Below are 17,116 nucleotides of genomic sequence, written 5' to 3' on the forward strand. Positions count from 1 at the left end.
GAAGGCCCAGAGCCAGGATTTTGCAAGTTTGAAGAATTCAGGTCACCTAATTGAAGAGGTCAAATTGAGGAAGACGTCCATGGCGACCACCAGAGGGATGAATCTGGGTGCATTCCTCCCATTGTGGGGTTCCATTTCCGAAGGCTTGAGGTGGATAGGGAAGGGGTTACTCCAGCTCCAGGGGTTTCTTCAGGGTCCTGGACGCATGGCGGGGTTAGGTGCTCACCCCTCCCCCCACCCACGTGTTCCCATGGCAGCTGGAGAGACAGCACACAGCACGTGGAGAGGAGGCGAGAGAGCGTTTATTGATGGGGTGGTTACATTTATAGGGTTTTGGAGGATTCACAGAGTGACCAATTACAGGGTCAGGGGGCTTACAGGACACCCAATCGCAGGAAGGGGTTAAAGGTCCAATGAGAAGACTTCTTGATATCTTCTCAGGGGATTCCTGAGACAGAGATAAGAACTGGCCATGGGGGATTTTGGGAAGAAGAAAGCACGAGCCAGCACAGGGACCACAAAAAGCCATTTTGAAACACACTCAAACCACAGCTTCCCATACAAGGTAGATTCACTGCTACAGATGAAGGCTTGAGGAGAAGACCCCCACAGTAGAAGACTGGGCATGTCTGGAAAGACTCCACCGAGAGACCAGCCTACTCATTAATATGTATAATAAATGATGTAACCATGTATCTAAAGTATATAAGATGTCTTGCTTTTGCACTTTCAAGTGGAGCAAGTTTGTCCAGTGCGAGCTGGCTTGCTCCCAACGTTGAATAAACAAATATCTTGCTGTTTAAAGTTAAAAAAATGTCTCTGAGCAGTCTTTCGGGCCGATTTTTTCGGATTCATTTGGTGACCTTCTCCACCCGGCTGCGGAATCCCTCCGAGGATGGGACCCCCTTGGGCGCCTTCAGATAAGTCTTTTTACCCGAAGGGACTCCCTTCTTTGGTGGCTTCTTGCAGGGGCTGGACAAGAACACTGCCTATTGATAAAAGGTATTTATATCTGGTTTCTGGTTTTGTCTATTCTGGTTCTGGTTATTCTGGTCCTGGATTCCCATAAGTCGAAGGCGGGGCGCCGTCTCTCGTGGGGATATGGGAGAGGACGCTCTCCCAGGGGAATATCCCCTCTGGTCTGGTCTGGTCTGGTTTTGTTTGTATTTGCCAAATATTGTTTATTTTGAGGGAAACAAGGGTGTCTTGTTTGTTTTCGGAAAAGTTATTGTGTATCTGATATACCTTGCTTACCTTGAAACATCCAGGACCACATAGTTAAAGGTATTATCATGCTAAGAATTCCTATATGAGAGGTAGTGCTGAAGAGTTAACTATAAGCACACCACTTTGGATAAGACCAAGAATTAAGATTTGTCCATTTTGCAACTGTTGGTTATATGTACAAGCCTTGTGTAATAGATGTAAGGTTTACCTCCCCGACAGACAAGGCTGGGTCAGAACCAGTGTGCACATTGTAGAAAAGAGGGACACTGGAAGCAAGAATGCCCTGAATTAACAGGTGGAAATGCAGGCACAGGAGGGGCTGTTGTTGCTTACAGAGTACTGAGTGAAGAGGGGGGGCCGGCGGGCCTGCATCTAGGGGACCTGATGGTAAAAATTAAGCTAGGGAAAGAAAAAGAAGAATTAGATTTTCTAATTGATACCGGGGCTACATTTTCTGTTTTGAATCAAAACTTAATACCTAAAAGCAATAAATATGTTTAAGTCGTGGGTGCCACTGGCCAATCAGAAAAGCTTTCTTTTGAAACCCCTAAAGTTCAAAATTGGGAAACAAATGGGAGTGCATCAGTTTTTGTATTTACCAGATTTACCCAAACCCGTATTGGGCAGAGACATACTAGAAAATCTGGGAGCTGTAACAGAATTCAAAGAAGGTAAAATTGAATCTAAGGTAAAGGAAGAACAATTAATAGCAGCTCTGAGTTTAGCAATGAGCTATGTGGAGCCAAGCCAGGATAATTCAAATGTCAATCAAATTTTAGACCAAGTATACCCAGGAGTTTGGGCTACTGAAACACCAGGAAAGTTGAAAAGGGCAGTTCCCATTCAAACAGAATTACAGCCAGGAGTAAACCCAGTAATTAGGAAGCAATATGCACTGAGGTTGGAAGATAGAAAAGGAATTGAGCCAATAATAGATAACTTCTTAAAATGGGGGCTTTTTGTAGAGTGTGAATCAGATTTCAACACCCCAATTTTACCAGTCAAGAAGCCAAATGGAACATATAGGTTGGTTCAGGATTTAAGAGCAGTAAATAAAATAACTAAAACATACATGCAGCTGTTGCAAACCTATATACCCTCTTAACAATATTAAAAGAAAATCTAATTTGGTTCACAGTATTAGACTTAAGAGATGCCTTTTTTTTCTGCCTTCCCTTAACACAGGAAAGTCAAAGGATATTTGCCTTCAAGTGGGAAAATCCCACCACAGAAAGGAAAACTCAGCTCATTTGGACAGTGTTACCTTAAGGGTTCAAAAATTTTCCCACAATTTTTGGGAATCAATTAGCTAAAGAATTGGAACAATGGCAGTCACCACTGGGAAAGGGTGTACTTTTATAATATGTGAATGATCTACTGATTATTACTGAAAAACAAGAAGAATGTGTCCAATGGACAGTAAACCTCTTAAACCTTTTGGACTTAAATGGGTATCGAGTCTCTCAACAGAAAGTGCAGCCGGTGCAGAAACAAGTGGTGTACCTGGATTACGAAGTATCTGGAGGACAACGATCTCTGGGGACAATGAAAAAGGAAACCATCTGCCAAACGCCCAAACCACAGATGGTGAGAAACCTTCGAGCCTTTCTAGGAATGACAGGTTGGTGTCATTTATGAATATATCAGTATGGGCTAATTGCAAAGCCTTTATATGACCTGCTGAAAGTAAATAAGAATGACATAATTTGGACCCCCCGAGGCAAGCGAAACCTTCAACTGACTGAAGCAAGAGCTCATAAGGACTCCGGCGTTGGGATTGCCTGACGTAACGAAGCCCTTTTGGTTGTTCTTGCATGAACGACAAGGAATGGCTCTGGGGGTCCTGGCTCAGCAACGAGGGCCATACAAAAGAGCAGCAGCCTACTTCTCCAAGCAATTGGACGAAGTAAGCAAAGGATGGCCCACCTGCCTAAGGGCAGTAGCAACAATGATCATAAATATAGAAGAAGCCAGGAAATGTACAATGGGGCAGAAAATGACTGTGTTAGTGTCCCACACAGTATCTACGGTACTGGAACAGAAAGGAAATCATTGGTTGTCACCCTCCCAATTTCTGAAATATCGAGTAATCCTGGTTGAATCAGATGACATAACCATTCAGGTGACTAACATTGTTAACCCAGCTTCATTCCTAGAAGGAAGAATCTCGGCTGCACCTGTCGTGCACGACTGCCTGGAAACCATTGAAGCAGCGTACTGCAGCTGCCTGGACCTTAAAGAAGAACCACCCCTGGATGCAGCAGACTGGTTTACCGATGGCAGCAGTTTCATAAGACAAGGTGTGAAGATGGCTGGGCATGCTGCGACCACCACTACTGAGGTAATCAAATCAAATCCTTTGCCGGCAGGAACCTCAACCCAGAAAGCAGAACTGATAGCTCTCATGAAACAGGAAGGTAAGCCCAAAAGAGTTAACTAAGAAACTTGGGCCTGCTAACAAGTTACTTACATCCAAAACGATCTGTGCTTGTTCTGTTCTACTTACTGCACCAAAGCTTAACAGAATGTTAGAGGTACATGTAATAGGCCTAGAGGCAATAAATTAGGACGCAGTAAGATAAAGTAGACATTTGAATAGGAGAAATAGACCAGGAGCCAGGGCTTTCTCCAAGCTTGAGTGAGCGGGTCAAGAACAATGGAAAGGAAGAAGGGTCAAACTGATGAAGATGAGAATAAGCCCCCTCCCCATGGTAGGAAGACCGGAAGTACCCCCAGAATTGAGGGTCAAGAGAAGCGCCCCCCCAAGCTCCGCCTGAGCTCCGCCTATACTCCGCCTGTTATCAATATGTATGAATAGATGTTGTAATCACTTGAATATGCATTTAATCACATCTGAAAATTGTATAAAAACTGCTGATTTTGTGTGAAGCCTTTGAGCAAGTTTTTCCAGCAATGGCTGGCTTGCTCCCAGCGCTGCTAATAAATACCTTTGCTGCTCAAAAGATCAAAGCTCTCTGGGCAGTTCATTATACCCGATTTTTCGGATTTGTTTGGCGACCTGCGGCAGCACACCTTCTCCACCCGGCTGCAGAGATCATCGGAGGACGGGACCCCCTGGGTGCCCTTGGGTAAGTCTTTCTACCCGAAGGGGCTCCCTCCTTCGGTGGCCTCTTGCGGGGGCTGGACAAGAACACTGCCTATTGATAAAAGGTATTTATATTTGGTTTTTGGTTTTGTTTATTCTGGATTCTGGTTATTCTGGTTCTGGATACCCATAAATCAAAGGTGGGACGCCATCTATCACGGGACACGGGAGAGGACGCTCTTCCTGGAGAAATATCCCCTCTGGGCTGGTATGTTCTGGTTTTGTCTGTATTTGGCCTAATAGTGTTTATATCGGGGAAAGAACAAAGCACCTAAGTTTCCTTTGATTGTTCTTTAGTCTATGTTTTAAGTCGTCTATTATGTACTCTTGGAAAATAGCACTTGTCATAGCAGTGTGTTCGTGTTATATTGCTTTGCTAATTTTGTGTTTTCTTGCTTTGTGTTGGAGGCAATACCGAACTCCTGAAGTGTCTGTTCACCCTAAACCAACCATAGAAACATCTTGTTAAACTTGTATGGGGAGGGGGTCTGAAAAATTGACTGTGAATACACCACATAACTTAAAACCTAGAATTAAGATCTGTCCATTTTGCAATTGTTCATTATATGTGCGTGCTTTATGTAATAACTGTTTTAAGTATATTTTAGGACCCAGGTCTTCCCAAGAGATAAGGTTAGGTTGGACTTTAAATTTGTATTGTGTTAGATGTGGAAATAATCAAACTCTGGAGGAAACTAGGTGCATCCGATATTATTGTTGTAGGATTCATAGGCCAGTGTTTCTTTCAATATGCTTAGGGTCTTAACATCTGGTTTGAATTTTGTGGTTTAAGTATATAGATTTGTTATTAAGTGTGCATCTGGTGGTTAACAGCAGCACGTTGCAGATTTGTGTGGATACATAGGCTTGTTGTAGAAGCCAGGTGTATTTGTAAGGGTGACATCTTGTGGATTTTTGCAAGTTGGTGATTTTTAGAAACTGGTGATTTTATGAAATCTTTGTTGAAAAGCAATATTAAGGTCTGACAGTTGAATATTGTTTGGAGTCTAATAGCTGTGGTTGTTAGCATATTTTAGATTCAATCCCCTATCTTCATAATGGGAACCAGTGCAAGTAAGGAGATAAATTCCAAAACTCCTGTAGGATGTATATTGAGCCATTGGAAGGATTTGGGAGGAACCCCTGGGGGCAATCTGAGTAAAAAGACCTTTTTGAAATATTGCCAGAATTGGTGACCTTTGTATATTTTAGATGATGGTGAAAAATGGCCTCCACAAGGAAGCGTAAACTATAACACTATTTTGCAGCTTATGTTATTCCTCCGCAGAGAGCAGAAATGGGATGAGGTGGTCTATGTCGATATGTTTTTCACTTTAAGAAACAAACCAGAGTGGCAGAAAAGTTGTGGAATTAATGTAGCACCCCAGGACCCCCTTGTACTGGCATTGGAAAGAGATCAGAAAAATAGTAAGCCGAGAAAGCATTGCTGTGATGCCTGTAGCATAGGTGAGAGGTGTCTTAAGCTGGGAAGGAAAGGGAGTGATGAAGATAGTATCCTGGACCCTCAGGAATTGCAGTCGCCACATTTTAGAGGACTGGAATCACCTAGGCAAGGACCAGGCAGCCCGCAGGAATCAGGACTAGGGGTAGATGACTCTGGGAGTATAGCTGGGGGTGTGGAAGACCCCGAGGAAGGGATAAGTAGCACACATCGTGGTCAAACTTTGGCACAGAGTGGTAGGAGAAGGAGCGGGATTAAGACAAGAGCTCAAACAGCAGGAGTAGGTCATATGTTAGTGCCCCTGCGTCAGGTAATAACACCTACAGGCACGCAGGCAAAAGTGAAAGTACCCTTTTCGACTAGTGATTTGAACAGCTGGAGAGAGGAAGCTAAGTGCTTTAGGGAGAATCCTGAGAAAGTGGCTAAGAGATTTGAATTAATTGCAAAGAATCAGGAAATAGACTGGACTGATATTGATTTGATGTTATCAGAGTTGACAGAAACTGAAAAGGAACTTGTAATAAAAACAGCTAGACGAGAAGTAGTAAGCCAGATTGCCACGGGAGTTTTAACAGGGGATGTAGATCAGATTTTTCCATTGCAACAACCTAATTGGGATCCAAACAACCCAGACCATTATAGAATGCTGATGAAATATAGAGATCTGATTAAGGTGGGATTACAAAATGCTATCCCTAAAGCAGTGAACTGGGCAGCCTTGTATGATGTAAGGCAGGGACGAAATGAAACCCCCACAGAGTTCTTGGATAGACTGAGGGCTGCCATGAGAAAATATACTACCTTAGATCCATCATCAGAAGAAGGTAAACTACATTTGGTGGGGTTCTTAATGGGACAATGTAATCCTGACATCAGAAAAAGATTGCAGAAAATGGACCACCCTGCTAATAAAGATTTAGAGGTATTAATGAATGAAGCCTGGAAAGTGTATAACAACAGGGAAAAGAGGGAAGATAAAAGGCTTACAAGGGCAATGATTGCAGTTTTAACACAGAACCCAGTAACAGCAGGACAGTATTACAGGGGGCGTGGCCGTGGACAGGCAACACGGGGAAGGGGAGGTTTACCCTTCAAGCAAACAGAGATAGGTCAGAATCAGTGTGCTTATTGTAAGCAGGAGGGACACTGGAAGAGGGAGTGTCCTACTCGGGCAAACAGGAATTCAGGGGGGGCTGTCATAGCCCACCAAGATAGTGATTGACGGGGACCGGCTGGTTTTTCCCTGGCAGACCTGTTGGTTACAATTCGGCTAGGGGAAGAAGAAGAAAAACTGGATTTTTTGATCGACACTGGAGCAACATTTTCTGTTTTAAATCAGGAATTGATACCTAAAACTGATAATTATGTACAGGTTATTGGTGCCACTGGCCAATCAGAAAAAGCTTTCTTTTTAAAACCCCTAAAGTTTAAAATTGGGAAACAAATGGGATTGCATCAGGTTTTGTATTTGCCAAGTTCACCCAAACCTTTATTGGGCAGAGATCTATTAGAAAATCTGGGAGCTGTAATAGAATTTAAACAAGGTAAAATTGAATTCAAAGTAAAGGAGGAACAATTATTGGCAGCTCTGAGTTTGGCTGTGAGCTGCATAGAACCAAAACCAAACAATCTGAATATTGACCAAATTACAAATCAGGTATATCCCCTGGTGTGGGCCACTGACACTCCAGGTAAGTCAAAATGGGCAACCCCTATCGGCGGAGGGGCATGAACATAAAGCTCACAGACCAATTTGGTCGGCAAAATGTCAGCTTTATTAGAAGAAAGACAGCTTATATACTGCTTATCACACACAGACGTGATTCTTTCCCAGGCTACATTGGATACATAAGGAAAACATACTGCGTTGTGCAGTACTAATTGGCCCACAGCAGGTGTCCATAAAACTTGTTTACCTGCCAAGAGAACTCCTCCTTCACCTTGGCACAAGGCCTGCAGCCATATTAGTGGCGTAGTATTTTTTACTATCTGCACCCAGCCGTGCCAAGGCAAAGGTCGCAGAAATGCAATACAAATTGTTCACACGATTTCTGTATCCCGACAAATCCCCCGTTCAAATTCGAACAATTTAAATTGCATTTCGGTAACATTCCTTATTGTATCCATAACATTTCAATAAACACAAACATGCGATAATACTATTATCATTAATAAACTCAATAACCTATTGAAGCTAAGATATGTGCTCTCAAAGTGTGCTTAAAAGGGTTTCTTTAAATGTAGGGTTTATTCTTAAAAACTTCCACTCCGTCCAGAACATCCCTGGAGATGGAACTCCATTCAACCTTGGGCCATATGTCTTCTGTTATTCTTTTTCACACCTTGGCCCTTAAATAACACAATGGCATAATCATATAATACCACTGGATGTTCTGTTTCTGTTGCACCCTTTGCATACCATTCTATTATAGCTTCTGGATTTTTTGCCACTTTATGTAAAGGTGTCTGTGTATTTGTTTATCCAAAAGTGTTTGTGTATTTGTAATTGAATATTCACACACATACATGCATACATTTTCATTCATTCACTTTCACACGGTGGCCACCATCACCCAAACACGCCTCACACAAACATACTTTTGAATTCCATTTCATTGTGTTTCGTGAATTACGAAACCATACTAATTCTCTAGTACCTTATGGTGTTAAAGCTTCTCCACCAAACAGGTAGAGACCCCTGGTGGCCTAGTGGTTAGCGTGCAGGACTTTCACTGCTGCGACCACGGGTTCTAGTCCCCGGTCTCCTGGCCTGATGGAGGTCGTTAGCCCTGTGTGGCCATCCATCTATGAGAAGGTCACTCTAAACAAACCTACGTCCTGAGGACCTCACTGCCATTGTCCAAGCTTGCTTGGCCCCGGCAGATGAACCTTAGGATTAAAGGGTGGGCTCAGTTCAGCGCAGGCTGTGTCTCACCTAAAAAATCCATTGCGCAGGCTGGAAAGGTAAAAAGACCTTTCCCCAAATCTTCGTTCGCGAAGATGGGCCATTATTAGAGCTACTATACTACCAAACAGGTAAACTTTCCTCCACCAGTACCCAGTGAATAATCTAAGATCTTTACCTTCTATAATTATATGCTTAAACATACTAAAAAATTGTGCTCCAACAAAACTGTGTTCTAACAATATTGAGGAAACTGTTAGCCACAACAGCTCCTGGTGTTACCATTGTTACCTGCAGAAAACAGCATCAACCTTGTTTCAAAAAATACCAGTTTCTGTCCAAGGCTTCATTCATCATGCAGGCAACTACTGACACCTGTGTACAAAAGAGAAACTTAACATATGAAACAACTTTCGCAAGTTAACTGAGGGACCTGACACCGGTACTTTCCCCGTTTCTGCTTTGCGAAAGTGTTTTATAAATTCTGAAATCACTGATCTCTATACCAAATACATAGCATTGTCTGGTAAGTTGACAGTATCATTCAAACTATACAAGCAATCCACCCTTTTAAAGTTTTTCCAGTTAGGATATGATATAAAATTTTACCTCAAAAATTGCTATCTTACATATAATCCTGGGTAGACTCATAAGCCAAAAGGTTTTTGTCATATGCTGAGTCCAAATAATTCCCGCTACCTGCTGCAACACTACTGGAAGGAAACACATACAAATATGAGCACTGCAAAGTAACCAATGTCTGATGTAGAATTCCCAAACCACACCATTCTGCCTGATCTTCACAAACATCACTGGTATGACATGAACAGCACAGAAACAAACCGTTTTATACAGCGACAACCATGAGGCCTCAGGATGTTACAAATTCTATAGCTTTCCATTGTCTTCTTTCCCCCTTAGTGACACGTCTGCCCCATCCCAGGAAGCAAAACCAAGCACAATTGCAGACACTCTGCACATGGCATCACATATGTCCTTCACTTATTGAAGCCAGGGCTTAGCTCTAGCCTTTACCTTTAACACTGCTGCAAGAACAACTTGGCAGCACACAGCTCAGGAGAGTTTGTCTTCAAATTTTGGCTAAATTAGAATGAGTGGAAACACCTTTGTTATCGGTAAACAAGAGCAAAACTCTTTTAAAGTTTTACAAAAGATTTATTTAAGGCAAATGAGCAAACAGCGCTGGGCGGACGGGGTCTTGCCCCCCCTTCAATAGTCTACAAATTCAATAAGTTTCAGTTTTTCTTTTTATAACCCCAAATCTCCTCCCGGGTTTCTGGTTACCAGTTCATTCTGCGCATGCTCTGCCTTTGTTACTAGGGAATCTTCTCTTCCCTGTTTCTTGTCTTTCTTATCAGCTTCTCCTGGCGTCTTCTTTCTTATCAGGTCTGGCCGCCTCCTTCCTCTTATCCGCTTGTGTCAGCTAAGAGTGTTTTTGTTGTTGGGGGCCTTTCCCCTGTTTTATGTCTTCCTTGACAGGTTCTGCTGCAGTTGCTAGGGAAAATACTTTCTACATAGATAGTTAAAATCTAGAGGTAACACAGTAGAATATAATTCGTCATGATAACATAACATCACAATTCACAATTACAGTATTACAAATATAATTTGATAAGCAAATTATCTCTTTTTGTCTTTATTGACTATCACAATTCCTCCCCTTTCTTATTCACTAGTAATTTGCTTATCGAACCTCATTACAACTTCTCGAGCCGCAATTAAGGTGGGAGGTTGTTCTGCTTTAGGTGTCCCTTCATTCAAGTCCAGATGTTGCTGTCTCATTACCATAAGTTGTACCGTTTCAACTCTACTCTTAATAAAAGTCACAATTTTATTCAGGATACAGGGACCAAGTGTCAAAATTGTTACCAGCGCTATCAGAGGACCTATTAGGGTAGAAACTAAGGTAGTTAACCAAGGTGATTGGTTAAACCATGATTCAAACCAGCCCTGTCGAGTTTCCCTTTCTCTTTTTCTTTGAAGAATTCCTTCACATAATTTAGCCATAGATTCACGCACTACTCCTGAGTGATCTGCAGAGAAACAACATTCCTCCCCTAATGCAACACATAGCCCACCTTGTTGTAAAAATATCAAATCTAATCCTCTTCTATTTTGCAAAACTACTTCAGAAAGTGAAGTGAGGGACTTTTCTAAGTATGGTATCGATTTTTCAATTCTCTCTAAGTCTTCATCAACTGCTGCTCTTAGAGATGTTAACCCTCTATTTTGTTCAACATAGGATGCAATTCCCGTGGCTGCCCCTGCTGCTCCCAGACTGAGCATGGCAATTGTTATGGCAGTAAGCGGTTCCCTTTTTTGTATCCTGTGTGTATTATCGTCCCAATGGTCCAGAATCGATTCCCTTGAATGATAAAGTATTCGAGGTATGACCGTTATTTGTACACAGAACTCCTTACTTTCGTCAAATATCTGTAGAGATATGCAGGGAGTTACACCCGTCCTTGAGCATATCCACCATCCTTCCCCGCTAGGTATAGCCCATTTTTTTGTTTTGTCCAGTTTCCTTATGGTATAGCTGCATAAGTCCTTCTTGGCGGTAGGTACATTCCCTATACACACTCCCTGTCCTCTCACTTGCTGGAGAGTGATTCCTACCTTTTTCTCTTCCCAATTACACTGTGTGGGGTCGCCCTGGTTGGATATTTTAAATGAGGTGTTCAAAACTATCCCTTCATAAAATGGGGGTTTGATATCATAGCACAACCAACAGGAATTAGTCATGTTAGAGTCAGTGTGGTTAAGTGCATAGTAGGTCGCTTGCATTAATCGTAGTAATGGTTCTGTTTTCTCATATTCCTTGGTGTAGGTTGAGGTTACACTGGAGTTGTTAAAGTTAACAGTCGGGACGGTTGAGTCTTTGAAAGTCTTTCTCTTCCCACTCTCCTTCTGGTTGAAGCTATTCTCTTTCTTTTTTATTACTTTATTGGGTCCTATTGCCAGAGGGCGTTGGGTTGTTTCCTGTTTTTTTATTGTTATTAGCCCTCCCCTGTCCGTCCCAGGTTCCCAGTATCTGATTCCCCAAGTTTTTCCTATTAACCATCCTGGGTCCTCTGGTCTCATTACTTGGAGGGTTATATAACTGCAATTGCTATCTCTCCTAAATCCTCCAGACAAAACAATTTGTGATGGTTTACAGCCAGGTGGTCCCCAGGTTGTTGCCAGATACTTATCTCGGGAAGTAGGGGTCCAGGCAGAAGCAATTGTGGCGCAGTCCCAGTACGCACAGTGATATTCATTAGGGAGATTACAGTACCCCTTCCCTGGATTGGATGCGGGACAAAGATAGTAGGGTTTCGTATTTAAGCAACGTGATAAGGGTCCCAGTTGACACAGTGTAGCAGAGAAACTGGGAGGTCCTGCTGTAAGATTGCTCTTAATTATTTTCAGATCACCCCCTCTGGTCAAAGTCCATTTGTATGGTTGATGTGGGCTTTCCCTGCTTTGGGGAAGCTGCCACAAAAACACTGCAATCCAGATATAATTTCCCATATCCATTCTCCACCGCATTATTGCTCTGCCTCCTTCGTCTACTCCTTTGCAGGGAGCAACGAGGTTTGCATTATCTTCTCGGCAGCAGTCAATATTCTTCAGGAGAATATGGGGGGTTTTTTTGGTTTTTTTTTTTTTTTTTGGTAGATTCCTACAACCTTTCGGTTTTCCTTCTATTCCTCAAGACTCGTTTGTTTCATATACTCCTCTAGTATTTCTAAAAGTAGGCTGGTTGTTAAATTTGTTTTCCAGGCGAATTTAATGGCACACTGTTCTAAAGTTTTGTACCAATCCTTTTTATAGACCTCCCAGTTTTCTGGTACCAACCACTCCCATCCGCAGAATAACTTGTCAATTCCCAGAACACTCAGTTGCTCATCAGAAACAATAAAGAAATCTCGACATTTCATACAATGGGGATTCCGTCTACTTGCTACACAATACCACTCTATACCACATAATACACATTTACAACTGACCCAACCTTGATGCCCTGAGCCTGGGTGTTTTATACAGGGAATTTTTCGTACAGGTCTTTCTGGCAGGGTAATTTCAGTTTCGAATTCACAACAAAAAGGAAAAGTTTTCCCTTTTTCGGCAATCTGATACAGTCCACTTCCCCCGGTCTGGTAAGGGATTGGCCCGCTCAGCCAACAGCTATACCAAACCCTTATTAAGGTTAGGTCTGAAGGCACTTCAAACCAGGAGTATAGGCTGGATCTTATGTCCCGCTCAAAGCGATTCATTTACCAGTCCCGCTTTTCTGAACGTCATTCGGAGATCTCCGGGTTGGGAGGTTACAGTCCATTCAGGAGTATTAACTGGTCCTTTAACACGAGATGCGTGAGTCCACCCTCTTTCAGCGGTACGAATGGCTGTATCTGTAGTGAGAAGAACGACAAAAGGTCCTTCCCAACGAGGGGTTAATGAGGACTCTTTCCATGTCTTAATTAACACTCTGTCCCCAGGTTGTATTTTGTGTATTGCCATATCCAACGGGGGTCTCTGAGTTACTAATCCTTTCTTTCTCAATTGTTGTCTCCTTTTCATTAGCTCAATTATATACTCCCTTAAGAGGGTGTCTTCCACCTTTGGATTCTCTATCGGGATTCCAAAATCATATGGTATTCCATACATCATTTCAAATGGTGACACCCCCGTGTCTGTGCGTGGTTGGGTCCGAATATATAATAAAGCCAATGGCAAACACTTTACCCAATTCATTTTACTTTCTATCATTAATTTAGTCAATTGTTTTTTTATTTCATCATTCATTCTTTCCACTTTACCAGAACTTTGAGGGTGCCACGGCGTGTGGTACTCCCACTTGGTTCCAAAAAGCTCTGTTGTTTCTTTGATTATTTTAGAGGTGAAGTGTGGTCCCCTATCTGAGTCCACCACTGCCACAGTACCGTACCGCGGAATAATTTCTTCTAATAAAATCTTAATCACGGTTTTGGTGGTGCACCTTGCCACGGGAAAGGCTTCTACAAAGTGGGTGAGATGATCTACTAACACCAGTAGGTGGCAGTATCTCCCTACTTTAGGTAACTCGGTAAAATCTGCCTGTACCTTTTCAAATGGTCTTTTAGCTAATTCTCGTCCTCCTTGCACCCACTCCCTCAATTGTCTTTTATTTACCTTCTGACAGGTTAAACACCCTTCAAGAGTTCTTTTTGCGATTCCATGAGATCCCACACAGACAAACTTGTTTTCAAATTGATCCACTAAAGCCTGTGTCCCCCAGTGTGTCTGCTCATGTAATTTTCTCATTATTTTCTGGGCCAGACCTTTCGGAAGAACTTCCCGTCCGTCTGGTAATAACCACTTATTATTTTCTTCTTTCGCTCCAGACTGTTGCAGTTTTTCCTTTTCTTGTTCACTGAAGCTTTTCGGAATGTCTATGTCCCCCTGTTCTGAACTAGCCATTACTAATAAAGCCGCCCTTTTTGCTTCCTCATCTGCCAAGTTATTACCCCTAACAGTAACCTTTAATCCTTTCTGATGTCCCTTAATATATACAACTGCAATCTGTTTTGGTTTTCTCAGAGCCTTCAGAATTTCTCGAATCAAAGTTTCATGAATGAGCCCCTTACCTTGTGTATTGATTAATCCTCTTTCTTCCCATATTTTGCCGAAAGTATGAACCACCCCAAATGCATACTTAGAATCTGTGAATATAGTGCCTGCTTTTCCGTCTAATAACCGTAAAGCTCTCAACAGTGCATATAACTCACAAGCCTGAGCTGACCACGTCTTATCTAAGGGCCGACTCTTTGACTTGAAAAGTCTTTCCATCTATCACTGCATATCCCGACTTTCGGTTCCCATTAACTACCCTAGATGAACCATCTATGTATAATTTCTCTCCTTCATTCAGTTCTTCCTCTTCTAAATCTTCCCTAATTTTTGTCTGAAAATTTATTACTTGTAGGCAATCATGTACCAGGTCTCCTTTGGGCTCCCCATATAAGAAATGGGCTGGATTTTGTAGATTTGTCACTTCTAGTTCTAATTTAGGTGAATGTAATAGAATACTTTCATATTTTAACAACCAGCTATCTGTCAGCCATTTCTCAGCTCTCTGTTGCAATACTCCCCTTATATTGTGAGGGGTAAAAACTCTCAATTCTCCCCCACAAGTCACTTTTGTAGCTTCTTCAACTAACAAAGCCGTAGCCACAATGGCTTGCAGGCAAGTTGGCCACCCCCTGCTGACTGGATCTAGTAATTTTGAATAATATCCAACTGGTTTTCTCTGCCCAGCCCAAGTCTGAGTTAGGACTCCATATGCCGTACCATTTTCAGTATTCACAAATAAATAAAAAGGGTTTCGATTATCTGGTAAACTTAACACAGGTGCATTTACCAAATCTTCCTTCAATTTTTCTAATTGTTTGTCATCTTTGTCACTCCACTTCACTAACCCGTCTGTTGCCAATTTTTCATATAGGAACTTAACCTTACTACTATAATTTTCAATCCATTGTCGGCAGTACCCAAATAATCCCAAAAGCTGTCTAATCTGTCTTTTTGTTTTGGGCATAGACAGTGACAAAATTCCCTTCACTCGATCAGGATCTAATCTTTTATGTCCCTTACTCAGCCAGTGTCCCAAATATTTAACTTCTTCCTCTGTAAATTGCAGCTTAGACTTTGATACTTTCAATCCTTTTAAACTCAAAAAATTTAGGAGCCTAATACTTTCGTCCCTGACAGCTTCTGACTTCTCCCCGGCAATTAACAAATCATCTACGTATTGGATTAAGACGGTGCCCTTATGGGGTTCAAAAGATTCTAATAAATGCTCCAAGGCTTGCCCAAATAAATTAGGGGACTCTGTAAATCCCTGAGGTAGGACCGTCCACCTAAACTGCTGTTTCCTATGAGAATCAGGGTCCTCCCATTCAAAGGCAAAATAATCCCTACTACTTTCCCTGAGGGGACATGCCCAAAAAGCATCCTTCAGATCAATGATGCTGTACCATTTGTATTCAGGGGAAAGTTGGTTTAATAAATTGTATGGATTAGCCACCACTGGAAACCGGGTAACTGTTCATTTATTCACCTCTCTCAAATCCTGCACCAGTCGGTAGGACCCATCAGATTTCTTTACTGGCAAAATAGGGGTGTTATGAGGTGACATACATGGTTCTAACAGTCCCTGCGTTAAGAGTCGTTTGATAATTGGCTTAAGTGCGACTCTTCCTTCGTGAGGGATAGGATATTGCTTTACCCTTATTGGCTCCTCTGGATTTCTGATGGAAACTTCAAACGGTTTTATATCCAACTTTCCTACAGAATCAGGGGTATACCACACCTCAGGATTTATCCTCTTTTCATCCTCTGCCGTAAGGGAGTATATTTTAACCTGTATTTCCTGCTCCTTTACTTCCAGATTAATCCCCAGTTCTATTATTAAATCTCTCCCTAATAGATTATATTCAGCCTCAGGAACTAGCAAAAATGTTCCTAATGCATATTTATTTTGGGCTTCTATTTCCACATCTTTGATGAGGGGTACTTTAAAAGGTTCCCCTTTAGCCCCTACTACTAGGACTGTGTCTGGGGAGGTCATACAGCCACGAGGTAGTTTTTGTACAGTTTATTTTTCTGCTCCTGAGTCCACCAAGAACTCAAATTCTTGTTGCTGAGGACCCAATTTGAGTTTTATCAAGGGCTCTGTTTTCTTTTGGGTCCTCAGCAGGTGGAGCCCCTGACCCCTTCAATCTTCCTGATAAATTCGGTCATCCTGCAGCCTTTTTCTGCAATTTCTCTGCAAATGTCCTCTCTGCCCACAGTAATAACATTCTACATCACTTAATTCTGACCGACCACGTTCCCTGGGTAGTTCATGTTTAACAAATCCACGAGGGATCCTTCGTTTTTGATTTCTGTCTCCCCTCTGTCCTTCTCGTATAGCTGCCACTAAAACCTTGGTCTGTCTTTTTTGCATCTCCACCTGTTTCTTTTGCATTTCTTCTTGTCTTTTCTGTAATTCCTCCTGCTTCTCCTCCTGCCTTTTCTGTAATTCCTCCTGTTTCTCCTCCGGTCTCTTTTGCATTTCCTCTTCTCTCTTTTGCCTTTCTTCTTCTCTTTCCTCATCCCTTCGCACATATACCCTCTGAGCTTCCCTTAACAACACATCCAACCCCTTGATTTGCCAGTCTTCATCTTTCTCCAACTTTTTCCGAATGTCCTCCCATGCTCCCTGCACAAATCGCATCTTAAACACAGCTCCCCCCATTATATCCCCCTGCGGATCCATGCCAGAATAAAGTTGGAAACTTTTCCTTAATCTTTCCAGCCACTCCGTAGGTGATTCATCTTTTCTCTGGTATTCTTTAAAAACTCTGTCAATATTTTGTCCTCTCGGGACTGC

At 42.2% G+C, this 17,116-nt stretch overlaps 1 long non-coding RNA gene across 1 annotated transcript; it reads right to left on the reverse strand.

The window, feature by feature from the left end:
• Nucleotides 1-4,504: 4,504 nt before the first annotated feature.
• LOC113978467 lies at nucleotides 4,505-9,780 on the reverse strand. Its single transcript, XR_003537585.1, has 3 exons — nucleotides 9,671-9,780; nucleotides 9,195-9,200; nucleotides 4,505-4,516 (listed from the first exon to the last, which is right to left on the reverse strand). It is a non-coding gene; the product is annotated as an uncharacterized LOC113978467 (long non-coding RNA).
• Nucleotides 9,781-17,116: the final 7,336 nt, after the last annotated feature.

The sequence above is a fragment of the Neopelma chrysocephalum genome, unplaced genomic scaffold (assembly GCF_003984885.1).
Source record: "Neopelma chrysocephalum unplaced genomic scaffold, ASM398488v2 Primary Assembly neopelma1_332, whole genome shotgun sequence".
NCBI classification, from domain to species: domain Eukaryota; kingdom Metazoa; phylum Chordata; class Aves; order Passeriformes; family Pipridae; genus Neopelma; species Neopelma chrysocephalum.